We start from the raw sequence: 19,235 nt of genomic DNA, 5'->3' as shown, positions 1-19,235 counted from the left end.
TGGTGTCATTTTTTTTTTCCAATTAGATCCCACAGATGAGTGATATCATATGATATTTTTCTTTGTCTGACTTACTTCGCTTAGGATAATCTCCAGGTCCACCCAAATGCTTCTTAACTGGCATTTTCTCCCTTCCTACCCAGTTATAATCAGATTAGAATGCAGAAAGTTATCCTTGGTCCCTCTCTGCCCCTTCAGCAGCTAAAGAAGAAAGCAATGGAACTGTCATCAAGGACAGGGTACATATTTAAACAAACATTCCCTTCTGTTAAAACAACTTAAAAAAATGTCAACATTAGCGTAGCGACATGGATATACCCTGTCTACTGAGAAAGCAAGCGAACTTGGTTTTGTTGACTTTTAAAAGAGTGTTGATGTTCTCTAAATCAGAAATATTAGGAATTTAAAAGGTATTAGACATCGTTTGGGGAAAGGAAAGTGAGACAAATCTAATTTTCACAAAGTCCTTTAGAATTTGTTTGTTGACCCCGCATTTCTCAGAAGCTTCCGTTTACAAAATTTTCGACCTGCACACACACCTACTAGATTTGCTCCCAATAATGTCAAGCTCTTCCAGAGCTGGTTTTCTTTGAGAACTTGGTAAATTGTTCAGATGCGCACTGAAAGTTTTAAACAGAAGAGGGCACTAGGTCAGAGAGCATCCAACACCACGCTCACGAGAAATGCGAGAGAGCCGGAGAGGGAAGGAGGGGCGCGCGTGGAGGAGGGAGAGGGACAAAACCGAAGCGGAAGGATGGAAGGACAACTGATTGATGGGGATTCATAATCAAGCCCAATTGCAGCTGCAAGTCAGGAAGGAAGTGAATCTTCACGTGATTTCTCTTTCATGCTAGAAAGCAACAGGGATTTGGTGCAAGGCTTGGGGCTTGAGGTCTTGTGCGTGGTACTCAGAAGAGAAGAGGGTGGCTTGAGAGGACTGAAAGAGGTAGATAGCGTGCTGAACCTAAATGCTACCTGTGAACAAAGGGAACAAGTTATTGAAGAGATCCTGTCTGTGTATTCACTGTGTGTATAAGACAAAGGCTAGACTCTGATGAAACACATAGTTTTGGTCTTACTGCCAAATTAGCTCTATTTAAAAAATTTTTTTAACATGGAAGTGTTTCTGTAAATTTTGTAAAATTCTATCCTAGAAGGAAAAATACTATACTGTTTTTGTCCACGTTGGAACATTCCTTTTCAAGTATTTTGGGTAAATTATTGGGAGAAGTGTCAGAGGATTTAGCTTTTCTGGTTAAACCTAAAAAGGAAAACTTCATAAAATGATGGCTTTGGAACAGATATTGGAGTCATACAGTTCAAGATAAATATCCCAGTATCCCATCATAAGTATAATTTCTTGATTCTTAGGTTGGAGGTTTTCCTTTCCTGGGAAAATTGCCCACATTGTCCTTTACCCCCCTCTCCCCAGGATGTGCAGAAAAGGGTTAACTAACCTCTTCCTGCTGTAAGAAAGTCTGTCCAGAGCAGTACTGACCATCGATAATATAGTGCCAGTTATGAGTGTAATTTTCAATGTTTTAGTAGCCACATTAAAAAAAAAGGAAAAAGAAGCAGGTGAAATTAATTGTCTTAGTATATTTTATTTAATTCATTATATCCAAAATATTATCAAGTCAATAGGTCATCAGTAAACAAACCTATTACTGAGCTCTTTTACTGTTTTGGTGTAAGTCTTTGAAACCCAGAGTATTTTGCACTTACGGCATATGTCAGTGTGGACGAGCCACAGTGAAAGTGCTCACGAGCTGCGTGTGGCTAGAGGCTACTGTACTGAATAGTGCAGATCCGGAACATATTATTTTTTGGTCATGAAAAAATAAGCAACCAATCAGTGAAGTGGCAAATTTAATAATGTGTCTAAAAGATGCACTGCCAGGACTTCCCTGGGGGTGCAGTGGTTAAGAATCTGGGACACAGGTTTGATCCCTGGTCCAGGAAGATACCACATGCAGCGCAGCAACTAAGCCTGTGCGGCACAACTACTGAGCCTGTGCTCTAGAGCCCTGGAGCCACGACTGCTGAGCCTGTGTGCTGCAACTACTGAAGCCCGCACACCTAGAGCCCGTGCTCCACAGCAAGAGAAGCCACCGCGGTGAGAAGCCCGCGCACCGCAACAAAGAGTAGCCCCTGCTCGCTGCAACTAGAGAAAGCCCGAGCACAGCAACGAAGACCCAACGCAGCCAAAAGTAAATAAATATATAATTTTATATTAAAAAAAACACGCACTGCCTATCTATAAGTCTAATTCTACCTTAATGTTTTTCAATTTTTTTTTGTGGTAAAATAAACATAGTGTAAAATTTAACTAGTTTTAAACGTACAGTCTACCTCAACTTTTAAAATAATCTGTTGCACAGTTACTAGAATACCAAATATGTTTTTCACTCAGAACATTTACATAGGGAGCTTCCCTGGTGGTCCAGGGGTTAAGACTTCGCACTTTCCATACAGGGCGTGGGGTTCGATCCCTGGTGTGCCGCACCGTGCAGGCAAATAAACAGATATTTTTTTAAAAAAGAATGTTTACATAATTTTCCCCCTCCTGTGCATATAAGAACAAGAAAGTAAAGTTTCAGTGTGAAAGTAATATTTTTTTTCATTTTCAACAAAATTATTAAACTACTTTTGAAACACAAATTTGGGGAGTCATTTCCCCACTATCTAAGAATCTCGTAGACACCAAACTCAAAACCACTAAGGGAAAGAAGAAACTAACACACCATTGTAAAACAATTATACCCCAATAAAGATGTTAAAAAAAAATAAAATAAAGTAAATGAGAAAAACAAACCACTAAGGGAAAAGTCTAAGAGACTGGTATCTGAGGAACAATAGCTGCTTTCTAGACTAAAAACAGACATTAAGGAAAAAATTTATATTAGTTTTGTAAATATTGAAATAGTATTTTAATTATACTGATGATGCTATTATGGGTCTTACATTTCTCCATAAAGATCAACATTTCTCTCACTAATAGGGCTTCCTCTATTCTTCTTAAGTAATTAAATACAAATGAAACTAGAATATTCACAATAGTATAACTCAAACGATCCAGTGAACACAGTGTTTTAATTCTATTTTTCATTTCATCTACAATTTTACATTCAGAACGGAGTGAATTGTATATGAATAATGTGGTATTAACCCTTACTGGAAAAACTTAACTTTTATATTGTCTGAGTTGTATGAACTTAACTTTCCTAAAACGTTTGTATTTTTGAGCCCTCTCTCTGTAAGTTTTGCTACCTCATGTTGCTCTGTACAGATGACTACGGTTTTTATGGATTCTTTGAACTCAGAATGGTGAAGCAAAACAAGAAATGATTGAACATGCTTGTCTGCTGAGGACACTTTGGTGGTTGCCCCCGCCCCCCGCTCCCACCCCAGTCCTTTGGGCACACCTAGAAGTCAGGTCGCATCAGATTCTTCTGCCCTGGTTACTCCGCAGCCGGGGTCGCTGGGTTAAATACGTTCTCCCATTATCTCAGCTGGCTTGAAATAACCTACTGAACTTACACCTAAATACCAGAAAAGTCAGTCTAGAACCAGATCATTTCCTGCACGGCTGTTCATCTGCTTGGCTTTGCTGCCAAGTTACCACGTCTCCTTTTTTTCTAAGATGATCTTTAGACACTGGCCATTTCATGGATTTGCTCTCTTTGTCAATATTTATATTTACCAATGAGTTTTTATATTTGTTACTTCATAGAAATAAAGATTTTTAAAATTTTGGCTAAAGATTTCCCTCGGTAAAGAGAAGGGTATCCTACTCTCCCTTTAGGAGTTTCTTTACCCTCTACTCAGATGCACAGGCTCTGGACGCATAGGCTCAGCGACCATGGCTCACGGGCCCAGCCGCTCTGAGGCAGGTGGGACCTTCCCGGACCGGGGCACAAACCCGTGTCCCCTGTATCAGCAGGCAGACTCTCAACCACTGCGCCAGCAGGGAAGCCCTCCTTTCTTTTCTTTTTTAAAATTTATTTTTAATTTTATTTTTTCCAGTTTTATTGAAATATAATTGACATATAACATTGTATAATCTTAAGGTGTACTACATAATGATTTGATATATGTATATATTGCATCTTTCTTTTCCTACTCTCCATTCAATTTAAATGCCACTGAGTTCAATAATGTCCAAGCAGCCCTGGGAAAATTTTGGGCTCAGAAATTTACCACGTGGAAACAGCAGCAGTTGTACCCTATCTATAAACTTACAATTCTGCCCATTCAACTAGGATATTTGTAGACACAGAGAGCCTTAGTCATACCCTCTACAAAGCACCCTCCAAAGTTCAATGCTTTAAGTCTACAGACTTGCTATCCCTGTCCAGGAAGAAGCGGTCTGTGCTCTGAGTGTTGCTTTCTCAGTTTTCCCTCTTTTGAACATTCCTTCCTTTCGAAAGAATGTTTATCTTATTTTTTCCCCCACCCATGGTATATTTAGGTGCATTGAGGAGATCTAGGTTTATTGTTTATTTGTAAGTTATAAGGAAACGAGGCCCCCTCGTCCATCCTGATGGTGAATTGACATAACATAAAGATCCTGGAGCTGGGACAAGGATATGCGTGGCTACATAGTGGCTACACAAGGACATTTTTGGAATTGTACGTATGGGAAGAAGAGTATGTGTTTTAGTGTATGTGGTAGGGAAGGCAGCAAAGGATATACTGAAAAAGTTTTTTCTTCCAAAATTTTTCTATTCTTCTGGAAATAGCACTCGTGGTATTGGTAAGAATTCGTCCACTCTCTCATCTATGAGGCCCGTGCACACGGTGCAGATGTGAGCCTGAAGGCCACGGTATCTCTCATGCAGCAGCTGGCTTGAGAGAATAAAGTGAAACTGGCAAGAGAAGCAGAGAAGAAAGACGCAGAGGGAGCATGCTGAAAGTAAGAGGTCTTGATACAGTTGTCCTTCCCTGTCCTACAGTTCGACATGTGAGCCAATAAACTTATTGCCATATTTGGCTAAGCTGGCTCAAATCAGCTTCTGTCGTGTGTCACCAGGGGTCCAGCTAATTCAATGTGTAAAGTGAAAAGTTCTTTCTTCTTTTACCTTCTTTACCGAAGCTACAATGACAGTTCTATAACCTTCACCTCTAACTCACCCTCAGCATACGCTATTCCTACCATACTGAGAATGATCTTTGCATTTCATGGAGGCTGGAGATCAATTAACTTTATAATTTTAAAAAGGCGTGGACTTCCCTGGTGGTGCAGTGGTCAAGAATCCGCCTGCCAATGCAGGGGACACGGGTTCGAGCCCTGGTCTAGGAAGATCCCACATGCCGCGGAGCAACTAAGCCCATGTGCCACAGCTACTGAAGCCCGTGCACCTAGAGCCCGTGATCCGCAACAAGAGAAGCCACCACAGTGAGAAGCCTGCGCACCGCAACGAAGAGTAGTCCCCGCTCGCCGCGACTAGAGAAAGCCCGCACGCAGCAATGAAGACCCAACACAGCCCAAAACAAACAAACAACTAAATAATAAACAAATAACTTCCCTGAAAACCATGAGGGAGTTTGGGTTTTTTGTTTGTTTGTTAGTTTTTGTTTTGGGTTTTTAAATAAAATTTATTTATTTATGGCTGCGTTGGGTCTTCATCGTTGGGTCTTTGTTGTTGCTCACGGGCTTTCTCTAGTTGCGGCGAGCAGGGGCTCTTCATTGTGGTGCGCGGGTTTCTCAATGCGGTGGCTTGTCTTTGTTATGGAGTACGGGATCTAGGTGCACGGGCTTCAGTAGTTGTGGCACGTGGGCTCAGTAGTTGTGGCTCACGGGCTCTAGAGCGCAAGCTCAGTAGTTGTGGCGCATGGGCTAAGTTGCTCCGCAGCATGTGGGATCTTCCCCGACCAGGGATCAAACCCGTGTCCCCTGCGTTGGCAGGTGGATTCTTAACCACTGCGCCACCAGGGAAGTCCCAGGAGTTCGGGTTTTTAAAAAAATAATTTTAAAAGGTGTGGATTTATCCTCTTGTGTTTTAAAACTTTAAAAACAGCCATGTGTTATTTTTCTAATAAGAAAAAAGCTAACTTTATTCTAAAAAACTAAATCTTCAGATAAGAAAGGATAAAATTCAAATCTCTGTTTGAGGACCTTTGATTTCTGGATAGAATAAAACAAAACAATCTCTGCTTTAAAGTATTTTCCCACACTTTGCTCAAAATTGTTAACACGGCAAGGAAGTTCCCTTCTTATCATTTATTTCTGCTCTCATAGTAAAAGTGGTCTGCCTGGCTTTGTAGGCAAAGTGCTCTACTATTTGACTTAAAAGTACTTAAAAATGTTTTTCTCTTATTTTCCCTCCATTTTACTCAAAGATGCATAATGTTGTAAATAAGCTACCTTTATCTTACTATTACTACTAATGTAAACCAGATGGGATTGGGGCCTTGCCACCCTTCAGAGACTTAGGAAAACTTTGTGCTGGCACCCATGTAAATTGATGGACTGTCAGAGTCCGGATCCGGCTTTGAGATTTCTGTGAATCTCTGGAAGCTTGCTTCCTCAGGGCTCCCTGTGTCGCTGCCCTAGGCCAAGATGGACGTTAGGAGCACTGTCTTCACTGTTTCCACTGAATTCCTTATCTGCCAAGTACTGCGTGAGGTTAATAACTTTGCTAAGGGTTTGTGAGGTCGCTGGACGGATGCATCTCACAGGGCACAGCCAGCTTTCTGTCATCTCAACAGCTCAGCCTCCCCAAAGCCCTCTCCACTGCAGTCAACAAATCCCTCTCCTTGTTCTAGGCTGGGCAGTGCTTCCTCACACTTGGGTCTCAGCTTCCAAGCAGGCTCGCCATGGAATTTTCCCAACAGAGGTGGGTCTCATTCCTAAGAGAAAAGATCACACCAGTTGCTAGGAGAATAATGTTTTCCCATTTGTTAAACTAAGACAGAGGAGTATTTGACACCTACCTGGGTCCACAGAGCTCTATCTGGCTGACACCTCTGTCATCTATCTCATTCACCGGAAAGGTTATTTCGGTGATGCTGCCATCTGAGAGTCTCCCTTTCTCTCTCTCCACGTGGTCCCTTTGAAAGATGTGAGCTGTAAAAAGGGAAAAACCTTCCTAATAAGTACACGTATGGAAAGAATTATCTCTGATCATGGAGTCTTTTATTTTTAAATTAATTTTTACTGGAATGTAGTTGATTTACAACGTTGTGTTAGTTTCTGCTGTACAGCAAAGTGAATCAGCTACACATAAACACATATTGACAATGGAGTCTTTTAACTAATAGACTCTAGTCCTCTCGTCACGTTAACTTCCTAAGCATCAAGTTTATTATTCGTCACCAAGGTTTTGAGGTCAGTTGGTATTATTATCTTTAGTTAAAAGACAGGAGACCTAAGATAGAAAAAAAATTGTAATCAGTTACAAATCTAGGATTATATATTTCTTGGTGTCCTGGAATCATTTCCAAGGTGGTTTCAAACCACAGATCATGAATTACTAGCTTTAAAGATCAGTTTTTATGGCACAAATGTCCTCAGTAAAACTCAGAGAAGCCAAAGTCAACATTTGCCCCCCAGTAATTCACATTCCAACTCTGGTACGTGAATAAGTCCTTATTCAGGAAGTTCTTCAGCGCCCCCTGGGGGAGTTCTTGCGATGAAGCGTTGTGCTGCCCAAGATGGTAAAGACGGTTTCAGAGGGTAGGAGAGCCATTCAGGTATTCATGGATACACACTGCGTTTATTTCTTTATGAACTTGTAAAAATTAAATCCATGTAACAAGAATTTGGAGGGGGGAAACATTATCTGATTTTCGACTATCTTTTGAGTGACATATGCACCGGGCACTATTTTGAGTCACTGCAAGGACACAAAGCTGTGAAAGATAATGTCCCTGCCCCCAAGAAACTCACAATACGGAGGACACAGTAGTGAAATGATAATAACGATAATGATAATACCTAACCCTTACAGAGTACTTGCTCTGCGATACTAAGTGCTTCTCATCTAATCTTTTACAAGCAGCAGAAGAAAGTAAGACAGAGAGATAAGTAATAATAACAGGTAATATTTATAGAGAACAGACTTGTGGTTGCCAAAGGGCAGGAGAGTGGGGGAAGGAAGGACTGGGAGATTGGGATTAGCAGGTGCAAACTAGTATATAGAGGATGGATAAACAACAAGGTCCTACTGTAGAGCGCAGGGAACTATAGTCAATATCCTGTGACAAACCATAATGGAAAAGAATATGAAAAAGAATATATATGTATGTAAACTGAGTCACTTTGTTGTACAGCAGAAATTAAACACAACATTGTAAGTCAATTGTACCTCAATAAGATTTTTTTAAAACTTTTAAAAGTAGGTAATATTTATTGAGCACTAACATATGCCAAGACACTTTTCTAAGTGCTTTATATATGTGTAAGCGCATCTAATTTTCATGGAAAGCCTAGAAGGTAAATAGTATTATTTTACAGGTTAACTATCAACAATTTAACCCTTACAACAAGCTTATTAATGGGGCCTTATTACTGTTCCTTTTTGCAGATGTAAACCGAGGGGTAGAGAAAATAAGTGATTAAATAACTTGGCCATGGTTACATATCTAGTAAGTGGTGGGACCAGAAATCAGAATCCTATCACCTGTGCATTTAATTTACAGGAAGTCAACCATATGCACTGAGACTAAGGGAAGGATTTAAATGGGGAGTCACACGCTTCTCAGCTGCCACACGCTTTGGAGGGACTGTGTTATGGGAGATGAAGAGCTGTCCTGGGAACTGCCTGGCGGCCCAGGGGTTAAGACTCAGTGCTTTCACTGCTGCGGGCCTGGCTTGGGGAACTAAGATCCCACAAGCCTCGTGGCACCGCCAAAAAAAAAAAAAAAAAAGGAACTGTCCTGCTCAGTTCCTGTGTCTTTCACAGCTTGGACATTTCGCCAAGCCACGGCTGACTTTAGCTTTCTAGTGCTGAAGGAGAGTGCCCTTGACCTAGGGAGAGCAGTAATTGCTCTCTAAATTGGCACCTTCTTAGGAAATTTCGAGAGATCTTTTGCACGATAACATTTTTTGTCCTTGCTCGCTGACTTTGGAGCCTAACTCCTGTGTAAGATGTAAGGCTGCTGTATACAGTGATGATAAACCGAGGACAAATATAGCATCATTGACTCAGGAAAAACTTCATGGAGGGGCTTCCGTGGTGGCGCAATGGTTGAGAGTCCGCCTGCCGATGCAGGGGACGCGGGTTCATGCCCCGGTCTGGGAAGATCCCACATGCCACGGAGTGGCTGGGCCCGTGAGCCATGACTGCTGAGCCTGCGCGTCCGGAGCCTGCGCGTCCGGAGCCTGTGCTCCGCAACGGGAGAGGCCACAGCAGTGAGAGGCCCGCACACCGCAAAAAAAACCCCACAATAAAACAAAACAAAAAAACAACCAAATTTTAATATTCTAAGCTAGAGGAGAAAATTAATTCTTTGTATTCTCTCCATAAAAATAATATTGCAAAATCATCACATGAAGAAAAGAGGGAGTATGTGGCCAATGAACCTAAGAAAATTATTTTAGAGGCATGTCACGCAGTTGATTAATTAAAAATAGTACAGTATGTTTTAATTTTCTTTCTCCACTCAGGCAACCAAATAGAAGTGCAGCCTTTGTAAGTGGGCTCTGGGATTCTCTAGTAGAATATAAGCCACTTTCGGGCTTGTTGAATTGTGAACTGTGCTCCTTTGCCGACCTCGAATCACGGGAGAGCACAGAATAGGGAGAAGCCAGCCCGACCTCGCCCTCGGCCTTGGAGATGCTGTGGAGAAGGTACTATTTGTGAAAGCCAGCTTTCCTCCTTGAAAGGCGGATAGCAGTCCCTACTGCAAGGCCCAGACTGGGGGTTTCATGTGAGGGAGAGTTTATCTGGGCAGGCTGCGGAGTGTTGAGAGCAGGGAGTCTGGAGCCAGCCCGCTTAGGTTTCCTGCCTGGCTCCACTACTCACTTGCTGGTGGTCTTGGAAAAGTTGTTCTACCCTTTCAGTTGCCTCAGTTTCATAATCTGCAAAATGATGATAATACCTTCCTGACTGGGTTGTTATGATTAAAAAAAAAAGATTAAAAGGAAATACATGTTTGATCAACACTACCTATTAAGATGATGCCAGATTTCCCAAGCATTTTGTTGGTATTTAGGACTCTGATCTCATGTAAGTACAGATATTAGCAATTACTGTACTTATTCATAGACTCTTGAATATTAATTTGAACCACAGAACTATTTTTATTTCCCTCTCTCCTTTACGTTATGGGAGTTTCCAGTCTTTCCTATAGGTTCACAGTATTTTAAAACTCTCAATTCCTCTTCCCATCTATTCCATTCTTTCCTGTCTGGGATTCACATTTTAATTATGGTTCTCCTGTGACCTTTTATCCTCCATATTGATTGGCTTCTTGTCCTGGCCTTAAATTTCCCTCTTTCTTTTTGCTTAGCAGTCAGCGTCATCAGCAGATATGGAGAGCCTACTCAGACACAATGCGGCAGACAGGAAGAACAGGATACAGGAGCTACAGGGTGGAGTAGAGGGAACATGCCGGCAACCAGAGGAAAAGGGAGTGTCTGGAGAGGCAGATAGGGAGTGCGGCCAGAAACACTCAACCATCTGCAGCAGTGCCTTCTGTCACAGGCAGAACAGGGATGCCAAACAGAGGGGAATAGGGCTGCAAGGTGGCAGCAGTACCCGATGAATCTGGGGGGGAATGGGACATGAAGCTGGTGTCAAGGCTGAATCAGAGGGCAATACTTTTCATCCGTGATGTTTGGACATGAACAGTTGCAACAAGGCTGCATTTTAGATGTACGTGGTCAAGAGCACAGGCTCTGGAGAATTCAATCTCCAACTCCACTGTCTACTGTGTAACTTTGAACAAGTGGCTTAATCTCTCATAACTTCAGCATGAACTGTAGGATGGGATAATTATACAGAATTCATAAGATTTTTTTTTTTTTTGCGGTACGCGGGCCTCACTGTTGTGGCCTCTCCCGTTGCGGAGCACAGGCTCTGGACGCGCAGGCCCAGCGGCCATGGCTCACGGACCCAACCACTACGCGGCATGTGGGATCTTCCCGGACTGGGGCACGAACCTGTGTCCCCTGCATCGGCAGGTGGACTCTCAACCACTGTGCCACCAGGGAAGCCCAAGATTTTTTTTTAACATTTATTTATTTGGTTGTGCCGGGTCTTAGTTGCGGCTTGCGGGCTCCTTAGTTGTGGCAGGTGGGCTCCTTAGTTGTGGCACGTGAACTCTTAGGTGCGGCATGCATGTGGGACCTAGGTCCCTGACCAGGGATCGAACCCGGACCCCTGCATTGGGAGCTCGGGGTCTTAACCACTGCACCACCAGGGAAGTCCCAGAATTCATAAGATAAATGAACACAAAGTATCCAGTGGTATACTGATAGGGGCCAATATTATAGTCATTATTGCTGTTATTGTTTACTACTGCTAAAATAATGCTGCCCACTCTGATTAGCTGACCAGTAGGAAAAATCCCCAGAGAGGAAGGCAAATAAATAATGGGAAAAGCAAGGCTTTTGGTGTGCTTTTCTAATCTTTAGGGAAATGAACGGAAAGGAAAATTTCAATTAACTCATTTTGCCTTAGCAGCATGGAAGAAGCAGCTAAATGGCCTTGAAAACTAGTCAGCCTGCAGATATGGAAATTTATTTCGGATCTTTCTCCATGGAAGATATTTACCTTTGTGTTTTAATTAACTACTATAGCATTTATCCTGAATTTTATTAAGAAACCAATTTCATTCAGAAAATTTAAAGAGTAATGTAATCTTAAATCACTAATAAAATGTCTTCATGTACATTTCATTTGGACTTTTAATTTTTTTTTTTTTAGATGTTGGGGGTAGGAGTTTATTAATTTATGTATTTATTTTTGCTGTGTTGGGTCTTCATTTCTGTGCGAGGGCTTTCTCTAGTTGTGGCAAGCGGGGGCCATTCTTCATCGCGGTGCGCGGGCCTCTCACTATCACGGCCTCTCTTGTTGCGGAGCACAGGCTCCAGACACGCAGGCTCAGTAGTTGTGGCTCACGGGCCCAGTTGCTCCGCGTCATGTGGGATCTTCCCAGACCAGGGCTCGAACCCGTGTCCCCTGCATTAGCAGGCAGATTCTCAACCACTGCGCCACCAGGGAAGCCCCCTGGACTTTTAATTTTATAACAAAGATAAGGAGGCAAAATCTGCTTACAAAAATTGCTTTTGACATGGAACCTATTAGAAATCCTAACTAGAATAAAGTGTAATCCATCTTAAACACTTCAAATATTTTTAAAAAGCAATAAAATGTTCTTTTTTTAAAAAAATATTTTTGGCTGCACCGTGTGGCATGTGGGATTCTAGTTCCCCAACCAGGGATGGAAACTGTGCCCCCAGCATTCGAAGTACGGCGTTCTAACCACTGGACCGCCAGGGCAGTCCCCAAATGTTCTTTAAAAGTAACTTATTTGTGGGCTTCCCTGGTGGCGCAGTGGTCTTCCCTGGTGGCGCAGTGGTTGATAATCTGCCTGCCAATGCAGGGGACACGGGTTCGAGCCCTGGTCTGGGAAGATCCCACATGCCGCGGAGCAACTGGGCCCGTGAGCCACAATTACTGAGCCTGCGCGTCTGGAGCCTGTGCTTCGCAACGAGAGAGGCCGCGATAGTGAGAGGCCCGCGCACCGCGATGAAGAGTGGCCCCCGCTTGCCACAACTAGAGAAAGCCCTCGCACGGAAACGAAGACCCAACACAGCCATAAATAAATAAATAAAGCAAACTGTCAACAAGTAAAAATAAATAAACACTATTATATTTTTTAAAAAAGTAATTTATTTGTGGATGGAATTAATACAATGCTTCCAACTAAAGCACTATTCTAAAGAGACGACTGCTTTTAAAATATATCAAGAACTTAAATTATGAAATGACATTAAGTACTTATTTTACTAGAAAACATTACATGGTAAAATTACACCTGCAACTCATGATGATTTGGCTTCCCTTCTATATTAAAATCTTTATACTTTCTGCTTGTTTTACCTGATTGCATTTGACGGTACAAATGTCATTCTCAAGAATTGTTTCATTGGATTCTGGAAACTTCACACGTTCCTCCAAAATTATTTTGGTTTTCATCATTCTCTCAGGCAGGCCTCTTATAATTTGTTTAATATACAGTGTTTAAGAGATTCTGATTCGTAAAAGGCAAGATGGTACCTAAAACAAAACATGAGTTTGGGGACTGGGTTCTTTTGCAGACCCAGAATATGGGAGAGTTATGAATAATTATCTTTGGAGACGCCCAGAAAGGGGCCGTGAGAGGTGTGGATACAGTGGCTCACAAATAAGGTAGGTTAACACCGTAATAGAACTGGATAGTTGCCCAGAACCGCTTATTCTTTAAAGAGAGACAAAAGAAGAGATTTTTCTGGCTGTCCTTATAAAGTCTACATGGTTGTTGGTAATCTGGGATTTGCCCACCTGCAATGAGGGAATCCAACAAGTTTTTTTTTTTTTTTTTACGCGGGCCTCTCACTGTTGTGGCTTCTCCCGTTGCGGAGCACAGGCTCCGGACGCGCACGCTCAGCGGCCATGGCTCACGGGCCCAGCCGCTCCGCGGCATGTGGGATCTTCCCGGACCGGGGCACGAACCCGTGTCCCCTGCATCGGCAGGCGGACTCTCAACCACTGTGCCACCAGGGAAGCCCAGGGAATCCAACAAGTTTAAAGCCTGTGTCAGTCACTCAAAATTCACAGCTGCAGCAGCTCGTGTGACACACGGCTTCCGACGCGGCCCTACTGATCCTCCTCCTCAGGTGTCCGTGTCTTTGTGCAGTGCCCTCCCACGCTGAGTTACGAATGGTTTGTATGACCAGTAGAACAGGGCATGAGTCATGGTGCATGACTCCCGAGGCTGGTCAGAAAAGACAGCATGGCATTTCTTTGTTCTCTTGGGTTACCCGCTTTGAAATGTTTTAAGGGAATACAGCCTTATTTAATCAGCTATAACTCAAAGTGCTCAAGGATTTGCCCAGAAAGAGAATTTCCAGTTTGGGAGGGACAAATGATTTATTGGCTACCACTCAGAAAATTTAGTCTTCTCCTTCATTCCTCGTGTTGAGTATCACTCCTCCCCGTAAGGCAGGTGCTAAGGAGTCCTTCTTCCACTTAACGTTCTGATATAAAAGTGGGGACAACCTCTTCCCTTGGTTAGCCTATCATACTGAAGACAGGCTGAGTAGTCCTAGAAAGATCTTAAAAAGAGACTTTCTTAGATAATTAGAGAAAACAAAAGGGAAATAAACAGAGAAAAGTACAAAATTACTGTACTTAGTACATGTATTATATAATCTTACTAATATTTGGTCTCTATATATATGCATGTATATGTACATAAATGCACAGAAAAAAGTCTGGAAGCTTAAATGCTAAACTATCATTTATGGTTACCCGTGGAACAGTGGCGGTATGGGATGGCTGGGTATGTGTGGAGGGTGAGGCATGGAAAGGAAAGCAGAGAAGGAAAGGAGACTTAGCTTTTTTAAAAGTCTATTTTGTATTATCTGAAAATTGATGATGAGAATGTATCAATGAATCACTTGTATAATTAAAAAATGAACTGTGTAATATAAAAAACAGAAGCAACAGCAATCTAGTTACCACATAGAGCTCTCCTATTCTGTGATTATTCTAGGACTACTGGCCACATCAGCCCTTTCCTACTGAATTCTTTAGAATGCTTTGCTACAAACTTTCTGGGTTTCTTTCTTCACTGGCTTCCACAAGGGATGTGTCTTTCCAAGACCCACTGTCAAAGAGACATCAAATTTGGCACCTTCAAGGTCAAGAGAGCAGATTGTGGGACTTCCCTGGTGGCGCCGTGGTTAAGAATCCGCCTGCTAAGGCAGGGGACATGGGTTCGAGCCCTGGTCCGGGAAGATCCCACATGCTGCAGAGCAACTAAGCCCGTGCGCCACAAGTACTGAGCCTGCGCTCTAGAGCCCGTGAGCCACAAGTACTGAGCCTGCGCTCTAGAGCCCGCGAGCCACAAGTACTGAGCCCGCACCTGGAGCCCATGCTCCGCAACAGGAGAAGCCACCGCAATGAGAAGCCCACGCACCGCAACAAAGAGTAGCCCCCTGCTCGCCGCAACTAGAGAAAGCCCGCGCGCAGCAACGAAGACCCAACGCAGCCAAAAATAAATTAAAAAAAAAAAGCAGCAGATTGCTCCATTTCCTATTGTACCGGTCAGTGAGAGCAACACTAATTCCGGGTAGCAAAACACCCCAAAACACAGTGCTTAAAATAACAATCTTTTTTTTTTTTTTTTTTTTTTTTTTGCAGGTCACTGGCTTCAAGCTGGGGGTGGTTCTAGACCCCCCCCCACCATGTCTCTCATTCTTCTTGTACTAGCAGACTTCCCAGGCATGTTCTTCATATTGTGAAAGGCACATGTGAGAGAGGCAAGCAGCAACATGCAATACCTCCTAAGGTCAGGCTCAGAACTGTCACACTATCACCCATATTCCTTTGGCCAAAAGCAAGTGGAACGGTCTAAGCCCAACGTCTGTGGAGTGCAGAAACAGTCTGTCTTCTAATGAGAGGAGCTACAAAACCACATTTCAAAGGGTGCGCATGGAGCAGTGAAAAATCGGGAACACTAATGTTATTTACCACTGTTTCTTCCTGGGACTTTCCAGCTTACTTCCAACTGACGGTAGAGGAGATACATTTCTTCTCATGTTAGCTGCAAACAGGAATGATTTGCCCCAGCAGGTGAGATCTGTTCCTAACTATAGAAATCAGGCGTTGTTGTTGCATGCTCCTTAATATGCCATGCTAGGGTCATGGAGATGCAGTAGTGCTGATTATTAAGTCCTTACAAATATCAAAGTGGACAATGGTTCCCTTAAATGATAGGTTTTTTGTTTGTTTGTTTCTTAGCAGGAAATAGGGGATTAGGAATACTGCCCTAGAAAGGGTGCTGTTTGTAGTGTTCTGTTTAATGTGCATAAAAGGTTTCAATGTTATAAGGCTTTATAAATCTTTTAGTTCAAAAGAGTGGCAAGAATCGCTATGTTTTACATACAACTCAGGAATCCATAAAACTTCATCTGAGTTCAGGGGATCTCTCTGACTAACCCTATTTGCTATCCAGATTTCCCCTACGTTTAAAAGTAAAAATCTCTTAAGAAGTACCCAGAGTTGCTTTTTAGGATAGGAGAGAAAGAATGCCCCTCTTCCCCCCCTCCCCCGCCCCCGCCTCCGCTCCCTGGTAAATAAACAGGCATTATTAGCTTAAAAAAAGAAAGAGATCATTAAATTCTTCGGCTCTTCAGGGACTTCAATCAGTAGGGCCTTTGACGTTTGAGCCCTACTCTAGGGTTATCTCCATGGTTCCCACGTCACTTTCAAGAACAGATACCACTTGTATTCCTCTGGGTTTCTTCTACGCTCAGGACTGGCTGTGGAGCCGCAAAAGGAGTGAGTCTGGAGCCGGGAAACGAACCTGGCGAATCAGTACTGCGCCAGGTCCACCGGAGGGCGGCTGCAGGAGCCCGAGAGGGGACCAGAGTCGGTCCCCACGCGCACCGGGACAGTCACTGTTCTTTGTTAAACAAATACAAGCCAATGCGGCGCCGGCCAACTGTAGTGGTGGGGGAAGAGATTGAGGCGTTTGTGTGCAGAACTGGGCGTAAGAAAGATCATTAATGAGGCGCTCCAAATGCAGGACAATCCCGGGCACCGTGTCATTGGCTTTTGTGCACTTGAAGGCGCGTGAGTGCCCTGCTCAGAGGTTCCCCTTTGTGTGAAAGTGGGGAAACCAGAAGCATGCGGCTACAGCTGGGTTTTCATTTTCGAATTCGCAGGCACCAAAATCCTCCCGCGCTCACCCACTCCCTCATTCTCGCGCCGACGATCCTCGGACTTAGGGTACTTCTCCGTCCGTCGCCGACCGAGCGAGCAGCGACAATGGCCCGGGGCGGGCGCCCGCAGCTTTCGGGGCTGAGCCAAGGGACCGCCCGCCGCGCTCCGCAGCTGCGCGCTGAGCCCCGCCGCCCGCCCGTCAGTTAAAGCGGGCACCAACCGCCGCGCGGCCCGGCCGTTGGGCGGGTGGTAATTTCTGGGAATGGGGCGGGGTCCGCGGGGGTACTAGGCCGGGCGTTTGCAAGCGAGCAGGAGGAGCAGGAGGAGGAGGAGGAGGAGGAGCCGGCGGCCCGGAGGGGCGCTAGGCGGCCGGGGCGGGGCTCCACGAACGTCACGGGCCGGGGCGGGGCCGGGGGCGCGCTCCGGACCGCCCGCGGCCCCACCTTCTACTTAGCCCAGGCTTTGGAGTCCAGACGGGAGGGACCCGGGCTAGGAGTTTCAACGACCTCCGGCCCCCACTGACTGTCAGGCTGCCTGAGTGCAGAGCAATCCCTTGAGGAGAAGGGCGGGAGTCCGGAGCTGGGGATGGGGTGACAGCCGGCGCCCGCGTGGGACCTCAGAGAGTGGCGAGGGTGTGTGCGTGCGCTCCGGGCCGGCGGCCGCTGCAGGTGCACGCGCGCCCCTACACGCCTGCCCGCGCTTGGGAGCCCCCGCGCCAGTCCCGGGCCGGGGCCGGAGTCGGGAGCAGGATGGGGGAGCCCCGAGCAGGGAGCGGGAGAAGTGGCGAGAGTCTTTACCTGAGAAGGCGTGCTTGGGAGAAGTTGGGGGCTACAGGGCGGGCGAGATTCGAGAGAGCCATCGAGGCCTGGTGGGCCGGCTGGTGGGGGCCGAGGGCGGCGGGTCCCCGCGGGGTATAAATAGCCGGCCCGGGTTTGACAGGCGCGGCGGTGACTGGCGGTGCCGCCCCCCCTCGCCGCGTGGGGAGGGGAGGAGCGCTCTGAGCGGGCGGGGTGGGGGAGGCGGACTCGACTGTCCTGTTGGCGGCGGCTGGAGGCCGAGGGGGAGGAGCCGAGGCGGGGGGTGGAGGGAGGGAGGGGGCCGGGAGCGGGGCGAGGGCGGGGGCCACCATTGCTCCCCGCGCCGGGCTCAGTGTCGCCGCCGTCGCCTCGGCGGTTGGGGGGGCTCGGCGGGGCGGCGCGGGCGGGGGGCTCTGCGCGGGGCGGCGCGCCGCTGTTTTGTCTCCTCCTCTCCCAGTGGAGCGGCTCGGGCAGCCGGGGAGGCCCCGGCTCCCTCCGGACGCCCGGCCAACGGCGGCGGCGGCGGCGGCTAGTCCGCGGCCCTGCCGGGAGGGAAGGCGACGCGGCGGTCTTCCCGGGCGACGCGGAGAACAGGTAAGAGCGCGCGGGCCGCCGAGGCTGGTGCGAGGGAGCGCGGAGGGTGCGGCGAGAAAGGCTCGCCGTCCCGAGTGCCACCGCCTCCCTCCGCGCCCCCGCCCCGCGCCTGTGTTGTTGGCTCCGGGGTTTGCGGAGGGTTTTCCAGAGGCTGTGGCGGTGACACCGGCCGGGAGCTGGGGAAGGAGGCTGAGTGCCCCCGGGCAGCGGTCGGGGAGCGGGACTTGGAGAAAGGGGAAGGCGGGCGGCGCGCCCGCCCGCGGAGAGCGCGGGGCGCCGGGCAGGGCTGCGCGAAGAGGTTACGGACCCCGGCGGGGGGGATGGGCCGCGCGCAGCTGGTCTCGCAGTGTTTACACCGCCGCGCGAGTCACCTCTGCCGAGAAGCGGACTGAACTGACCCGCCTTATCCCGCGAGGAGGCCAGGGCGGGGGTCCGGCTCCGGAGGAAGCGCGTCCTGGGAGGGTCGGGGAGGGCGGGAGGCTGCGGCCGGCGCCGGGGCAGGGCGGCGAGCCCGGGGCGGGACCTGGGAGGCTCCGGCCGCGTGGGGTGGCGTGGAGGACTGGAGACCAGTTTCCTTCCCCTTCGGGCCTCATCGCCGCCTCTTACCTTTCCTGCCCTCCGGTGTTAGCTGGCACGGCAGGTTGTAGTCGGTCATTCTTTTATTCTCGCTCTGCACGCCGGCCCCCTGCTGCCACTTCCCCCTATCCCCCCGGGAGTGGGGAGGCTGGGCTCTGATAGGAATCTGCTTTTTAAACAAAACAAAAACGGGCTCTGTAACACGCGCGCCCAGTGACCGCCTTCTGGATCCTCTCTTCGCGAAGCTGGCCCTCAGGGACCTTGCTCCTGGATGCTGGCGGGGTGGGGGGGCGGGGAGGACGCGGGAGGGGGACGGTAAGGGCTCGGCCAGGGCTGGTACTGACTGCCCGAGCAGCTTTGCGAGCTTTGCGAGCAGGGCAGCCGAGTC

General features: G+C 46.7%; 1 protein-coding gene across 6 annotated transcripts in view; it reads left to right on the top strand.

Annotated features, from left to right (window-relative positions):
- The first annotated feature begins 18,105 nt into the window (after positions 1-18,105).
- ELF2 (E74 like ETS transcription factor 2) overlaps positions 18,106-19,235 on the top strand; it is a 95,701-nt gene continuing 94,571 nt past the window's right edge. For all 6 annotated transcript variants that reach the window (XM_060012996.1, XM_060013001.1, XM_060012999.1 and 3 more), the window contains exon 1: positions 18,106-18,271. The gene's annotated coding sequence lies outside the window, so the exon portion shown is untranslated. The remainder of the gene's footprint in view (positions 18,272-19,235) is intronic.

Source organism: Delphinus delphis, chromosome 5 (assembly GCF_949987515.2).
Source record: "Delphinus delphis chromosome 5, mDelDel1.2, whole genome shotgun sequence".
Lineage (NCBI taxonomy): Eukaryota > Metazoa > Chordata > Mammalia > Artiodactyla > Delphinidae > Delphinus > Delphinus delphis.
The sequence above is the reverse complement of the archived record's forward strand: the minus strand, read 5'-3'. Positions and strand labels throughout refer to the sequence as shown.